General features: G+C 48.1%; 1 pseudogene; it reads left to right on the plus strand.

Moving 5' to 3' along the window:
* The first annotated feature begins 5,708 nt into the window (after positions 1–5,708).
* Positions 5,709–6,641, plus strand: LOC130600811 (G-protein coupled receptor 35-like; annotated as a pseudogene).

A 6,641-nucleotide genomic window follows, 5' to 3' on the forward strand; every position in this document is an offset into this window, starting at 1 on the left:
GAGTTTTCCATTCACATCCCCAGTGGCCTTACCTCTTCCTCCCGTGCCACTTTGCCGTGCTTCACTGCAGCATCCAAGGACCTTGAACCTGTACGGCTGGGTTCATCAGCACGCTGCATGCTGGGCAGCATGCATCACCTGCAGGGCTCTGTGATCACCAGGGTGTGGCAAAGGCAGCAGTAGAGAGGGGTCCCTTGGAAATGCGCTGTCTGCCTGCAGGCACCGCCCTGTCATGGCATCTTCTTGAGATCAGGGGCTAAATACACATCTCTGTCCCTGCGAGTGGGGCCCGGGGCTGCCGGGAAAGCCCATCTGTGGAACAGGCTGTGTGTGTTCTGGTCTGTAAGCCCCCCATCAGCTATGGTACAGCTGAAGTCTTGTCACTGTCAAACGTTTACCAAGTAATACCTTTAGTGAACTAGAAACCTGCACTAACGCCCCATGCCTGGCAGGCTGGGAAAGGTAGATACATTTGGGGTTATGTACACGAAAGCTCTACATCCTGCTGTGGTTCAAGTGCCATTTTTCTTGTCGGTAAAGGGAAAAGCAGCCTCAGGCCTCCTGCTGGCCTCAGGGGTCCATCAGCTGCACCAGAGGAGCTTTTCTTTCACGATGCGATACTTGCTATGCTGGTAAGTGACCAGGTCAAACAGGCTGAAATAAAAGTGAGTATGCCCAGAGCTGGGTCTTACTCGTGTTGGTACTGGTACTGGCGGTAGCAAACGTTTACTGTGAACCACATGCTGAACAGACATGTTCAGTATTTCAAATAAGCCTCCAGGGAGTTTCCCCTCCCTGGCTGCATTAAAATATGTTCCCCCAGTTGAATTTAACCTCGTGGCAGCAAAGCACTTTAGCTCAAGGTACCAAAGAGGAGCTTCACCAAGGGCACAATCCCACCGGACACACCAAAGAGTGTGAGGACGAGAAGCCCTTCCATAAGAAAGAAGGATAATTGTGGCTTTGAGGTTTTAAAGAGACCCTCAACAGCTGTAGGGAAACGCCTGCATTCCCTGGGGTTCTAACCATAGGATCACAGAACGGTTTTGGTGGGAAGGAACCTTTAAAGGTCTTCTAGTCCAGCCTCTCCTGCAATGAGCAGGGACATCTTCAACTAGATCAGGGTGCTCAGAACCACATCCAGCCTGGCCTTGAATGTCTCCAGGGATGGTGCATCCACCACCTCTCTGGGCAACCTGTGCCAGTGCTTTACCCCCCTCATTACAGAAAAATAACAGGGCTGACCTGCAGTTCCTGGTTCTCCCCCTCTCCCTCCAGCCCTTGCCTTCTCCTCAGCAGTGCAGCTCCTCTGCTGCAGAGCTGGGATCCCTCTCAGGAAAATCAGCTCTTAGCCCTGAAACTGCCCCACGAGTCTCTGCCCACACCGGCAGATCAGGACGGCAAAGCTTTGTCAAGTCGCCTACATCGCCTAGACAGAAGGCATCGTAAACAAGGACAACACACTGTGAGTTCTGTGGTGGACTCCCATTGGGTTGGAGAGACTGCATGGGTACTAATTCAACAAAGACAACACCAAGAGCTGTAAACTCTGCTGGTAGTACCCAAATGTCAAGAGGAAACCGGGGACCTGCGTTGTTACAACATCCAACAGCACGATTAGAAAAATAGTGGGAATTCCCCCTAGAGCTGCTGCAAAACAGCCTGCAAGCAAAGCAATTGCTGTTTAGGAAAAAGCAACGCAATGATCTCAAACCAGGAAAGCAAATCAAGCTGAGATTTCCTGTGACAACGTTTTCGATCCCACGAATGTAATTGACTGGAAGGGAAAAAACTTCTTGAATTAAGCACGTAAACAAGTTGAACAAAACAACCTCTTCCTTGTTCAAGCAGAGGATGTGCTTCTGCTCTGATTTACTGGCCCCGGGTATTTCTACAGGAGGATCTAGATCTGTCCAGCTGTTAAAGTGTCACTCCGCATTCATGCCAGTGTAAGAGGAAACAAAGTCCTGCATCCAGATCTTGAGCCCCAACTCAAGAGGGATGTGGAGCTGCTCAAGTGAGCCAGAGGAAACCATGGAGGTGCTGCAAGGGCTGGAGCACCTCTGCTGTGGAGCCAGGCAGAGGGAGATGGGCTTGTTCAGCCTGGAGAAGAGAAGGCTCCTTAAGGGGAGACCTTAGAGCAGCTCCAGTGCCTAAAGGGGCTACAAGAAACCTGGAGAGGGGCTTTGGACAAGGGCCTGTAGGGACAGGCCAAGGGGGAATGGCTTTAACCTGACAGAGGGGGGACTGAGATGAGCTCTTAGGCAGAAGCTCTTCCCTATGAGGGTGCTGAGGCGCTGGCACAGGGTGCCCAGAGAAGCTGTGGCTGCCCCATCCCTGGCAGTGTTCAAGGCCAGGTTGGACACAGGGGCTTGGAGCAAGCTGCTCTAGTGTGACGTTGTCTCCGCCCACCCATGGCAGGGGTTGGATGTGGATGAGCTTTAAGGTCCCTTCCAACATGAACCGTTCCATGATTCTATAAAATGCAGAAATGGGGAGGATAACTACAGGCAAATTACAGACCAATTGGTGAAAGCAGAGGGTGGATAAATCCATCCCTTGCAGACCCAAACTTGCTAAAGGAAAAGAGCGGGGTGGAAGGAGGTAGGCAAGAGGGATGAAAAACAGCAACCAAGACAGGAAAAGGCAAGAATGGGTTAGAAATGGCAAGAAATTGGCAAGAACTGGACAAAAAGGGTTTGGAAATGGCCAAAATGGTTTTAAAAGAATTAGATCTGGGCAAAAAAGGGTTAGAAATAGCCCAAACCAGTTTAGAAACAGCTAAGAAAAACATGAAACAGGCTAGAAATGGCCATAAATTTTTTTTTAGAAATAGGCACAAAGGAGTTAAAATGGGTTACCAAAGGGCAAAAATGGCAAAAAAGGCTTAAAACAGGTAAGAAATGGGCAAAAATAAGACAGAATCGGCCATAAATTGTTTAGAAATAGCCAAAAAAGACTTGAAAAGGGTTAGCAACAGGAGAAAATACGTTAGCAATGGGCAAAAATGTGTTAAACCGAGGTAGGAAAGGGCAAAAATGAGTTGGAAAGGGCAAAGATGAGTTAGAAATGGCAAGAAATTGGTAAGAACTGGACAAAAGTGGTTCGGAATCAGCCAAAATGGCTTAAAAACTGTTAGAATTGGGCAAAAAAGGGTTAGAAATAGCTCAAACCAGTTTAGAAATAGCTAAGAAAAGCTTTAAACAAGCTAGAAATGGCCACAAATAGTTCAGAAATAGCCAAAAATGGCTTAAAACTTGTAAGAAATGGACAAAAATAAGATAGAAATGGTCATAAATTGTTTAGAAAGAGTAAAAAATGCTTAAAATGGGGTACAAATGGGCAAGAATGGATTAGAAATAGCCAAAAAAGGCTTAAAACTGGTAAGAACTTGGCAAAAATAGAATAGAAAGGGCCATAAATATTTTAGAAATAGCCAAAAAAGACTTAAAATGGGATAGAAATGGGCAAAAATTGGCCTTCCATGGAGGGGGATGGCTACTGCCCAGTTCTCCCCAGTCTATGATGGGGGAATGCAGGACACACACCACAGTACTGTTGACCTCATCCATTGAGGCCCAGACTGTTCCTGGTCCTCCAGCAGCAGCAAGATGCTGTTTTACAGCCATCTCCATCCTTTTCTCACAGCTGCACGCTGCTGCCTAGCTCCTCTGATGCTGCAGCCACCTTATCTACCCCACCGTAAAGCATTTCCAGCAGCCACAGGATATGCTAGCTTGTCAGACTGCATCTTTTTAAAGATATTTTGTGCTCAGCCATACCCCATCTGTGCTACATGGCCTGCTTTAAAACTCTCTGCTCATTTCCTCCCTCCTCCCACCAGTCTCTGATCTGCCTGGAGCACTTCTGAGCCCCGATGCTGGGAACTGCATTCGGGCCACATCTCCAGCTCTAAGGGTGGTGTCAGCCACAGCCCTTTCATGCAGCAGAGCACACCAGCCCGGTTTGCCTGCCTTGTACTCCAGCACAGAGGCTGCTGCTGGCCTTGCAGACCAGAGCTGATGAAAGCAATCTGGGCATCAGCCACGCCAGCAAAGACGTCTGCCTGATGCAGTTAATGAGCATAACAATGCGGCAGCTTCAGCCTTTGATGTAAGCTATTTCCCTACTGCTACTTACTGTAGTGCAGAGAGGTTTTCCTCAGGTGACAGCAAACAGCTTCCTTCCAGGGTGCAGGCAGCGAGCAGCAAGCCCCTGTTGGGAAACCCAGAGCTGAGCACACAAGAACTGGAGAGAGCTCTGTGCACGACCCACGTTAGTGCCTGTGAGTGCCTAAGACACTTACATATCCCCCAGCAATTGAGTTATTTGTGTGTTTATCGGTCGCTGAAGTCTGATTTTGCAGCAAGTGCTCTCAGCAACTGACCACAAGGAGGTCTGAGTTGCTTGGAGAGGCAAATAACTGCTTAACCAAGCCTGTTCGGTCATGGTGTTCCTTCCTAAATCTCTGAAAGCTGTAGGGTTTCACCATTTCAGTCTCCTGTAGGAATGGCAAAAAAACATACTTCAAATTCAGAGGTTAAATTCCTTCCAAAGTGCATTTAGGTGCAAGCAGAAATTCAGTGACGTATACACAGAATCACCAGTTCAGAGAACTGTTCCTTCTGCAGGCCACATAGAGCCACTGTGCACAGGATAGGCTCTGACAAAAGCTGATTTTCATCAGCCCATGAACTCACACTCTTCCCATAACCAGTTTTCTTGCAGAACATCCTGCAGCCAGTGTGACACAGACTCAGTAGCTACTACTTACATCTGACAGACTTGGCAGGGTGGCAGAATGCCTGCCTTGAGCAGGAGCCATCTCATGCAGCCCTTAATGGCAAGTTCCTTGTTTTGCACTGGTGTTCCCTCTTTCAGGCGTGTCTGTCTGCTTTACATCCACAGAATGGAACTCTCTCCTGGAATGCATGGGCTTACAATCAGGTTAATCCTTGCAACCCCCATTGCCCTCACAAGGAGTGGACGGCTACATGCCTCACTCACTCAGAGTTTCAAGCATGCCTTTGGGATGCAGGAACTCGGATTCATCTCTCTTCCTCAGCTTTGAGCAGGAGCTCCAGGTTTGCAAGGCAGCCCGAAGGCTCAGAAACCTGCCCAGTTAGAGCCAGAGCACGAGCATGTCCACCAAGTGACATCTGCTATGCCCCTCCAGGCCTTCACACCGCTCCTCTGTCTCCCAAGCCAGCAGACCTGCTAGAAGAGCTTTTGCTCATGGGTTGTGCTGGGCTTTAGGTTTGGTTGCTGCAATCCCTGCCTAGCTCATAACCAAGCTAAGGGTAACCTTACCTCATTTGCACAGTCTGGCCTAAGGAATCCCACTGTCACAGGATGCCCTCACTGTCTATAGGGGCTCTTCTCACTGCTATTCCGCCCCTCCATTCAAGATGCCACTATTTAATACAGACTGTCTGCCGTGTCCTATTGGAAGCGTACTTGGAAATATTTACTCCTAAACTGAGTAAATGTACACAAAGCGTGACAAAGGATGCATCCCAGTTAGAGGCTGACTGAGGCGGCCAGCTTTGTAGACTCAAATGCACATTTGTGATGGGCAAAGTAAATAGGTACTTAAATACCTTATTTTCTATGGGATATGCATCTATCAAGAGGCAGGAGGAAAGTCTTACCATGTCTTTTCCTATTTCAGGTCTCAGAACATCACACAATTTCTGCACAACAGGACAATGAATGTGTCCAGCAACTGCAGTATCACAAGTCCAGAACTTTATCACCGCTTCTGTCTCTTTGAACTTGCTCTGTATAAGGTCATTTTCTCTTCTGGAACTCAATTTAATGCCCTTGCCCTCTGGGTGCTCTTCTGCAAGATAAAGAAGTGGACAGAAACAAGGGTGTATGTAATCAACTTAGTCTTTACAGACTGCTTTGTCATCTGCACCTTCCCTTCAGGGCTTATTTGCTCTGGAATAAGTCAGCCCGGGATGTACTTTGCCAGTTTACAGAGACAACGTATTTCATCAACATCTTAGTGAGTACCTACGCAATTACATTTATCTCCACTGACCGATACATTGCCATAAAACACCCCTTGAAAGCCAGGGCCTTCGGGTCTCCATCAAAGGCAGCCCTTCTCTGTGGGCTTCTGTGGGTTTCTGGGATAATCGGTGCCACTGCACAGATTCGGCAGAGCCAGTCCACCCTGTGCTTCCAGAAGGATTCCACCGTGCCTGCTGCTCTGAGCCTGCTTTCCATGCTCTTCATCTTTATTCTTCCATTGGCAACCTTGACTTTTTGCTCCACAGAAGCGATCAGGAGCCTTAAGAGATGCCTGAACACCAATTCACCAGAGGAGAAACCAATCCAGAAAGCTGTTCACATTCTTTATGCAAACCTGACTGTATTTCTAGTATGTGTTCTGCCAGTCTTCTTTGGGTTACTTGCCAGGTTCATAGCAGATAGCGTTGGAGCTACCTGTTTCATGTTCCACGTTATGAAGAACATCTCCCCCGTGACAAGGTGTGTTGCCACATCTAACTGCTGCCTGGAGAATGTATGCTACTACTTTGTGACCAAGGAGTTCCATGAAGCCCTTCTACCGCCCAAAACCAGCAGTGAAAAAAACAGATCAAATCCATCCCTTGCAGACACACACTTGCTAA

This window comes from Pezoporus wallicus, unplaced genomic scaffold (genome assembly GCF_028554395.1).
Source record: "Pezoporus wallicus isolate ANWC-B61680 ecotype Strahan unplaced genomic scaffold, APGP_CSIRO_Pwel_v1 contig_7842, whole genome shotgun sequence".
NCBI classification, from domain to species: Eukaryota; Metazoa; Chordata; class Aves; order Psittaciformes; family Psittacidae; genus Pezoporus; species Pezoporus wallicus.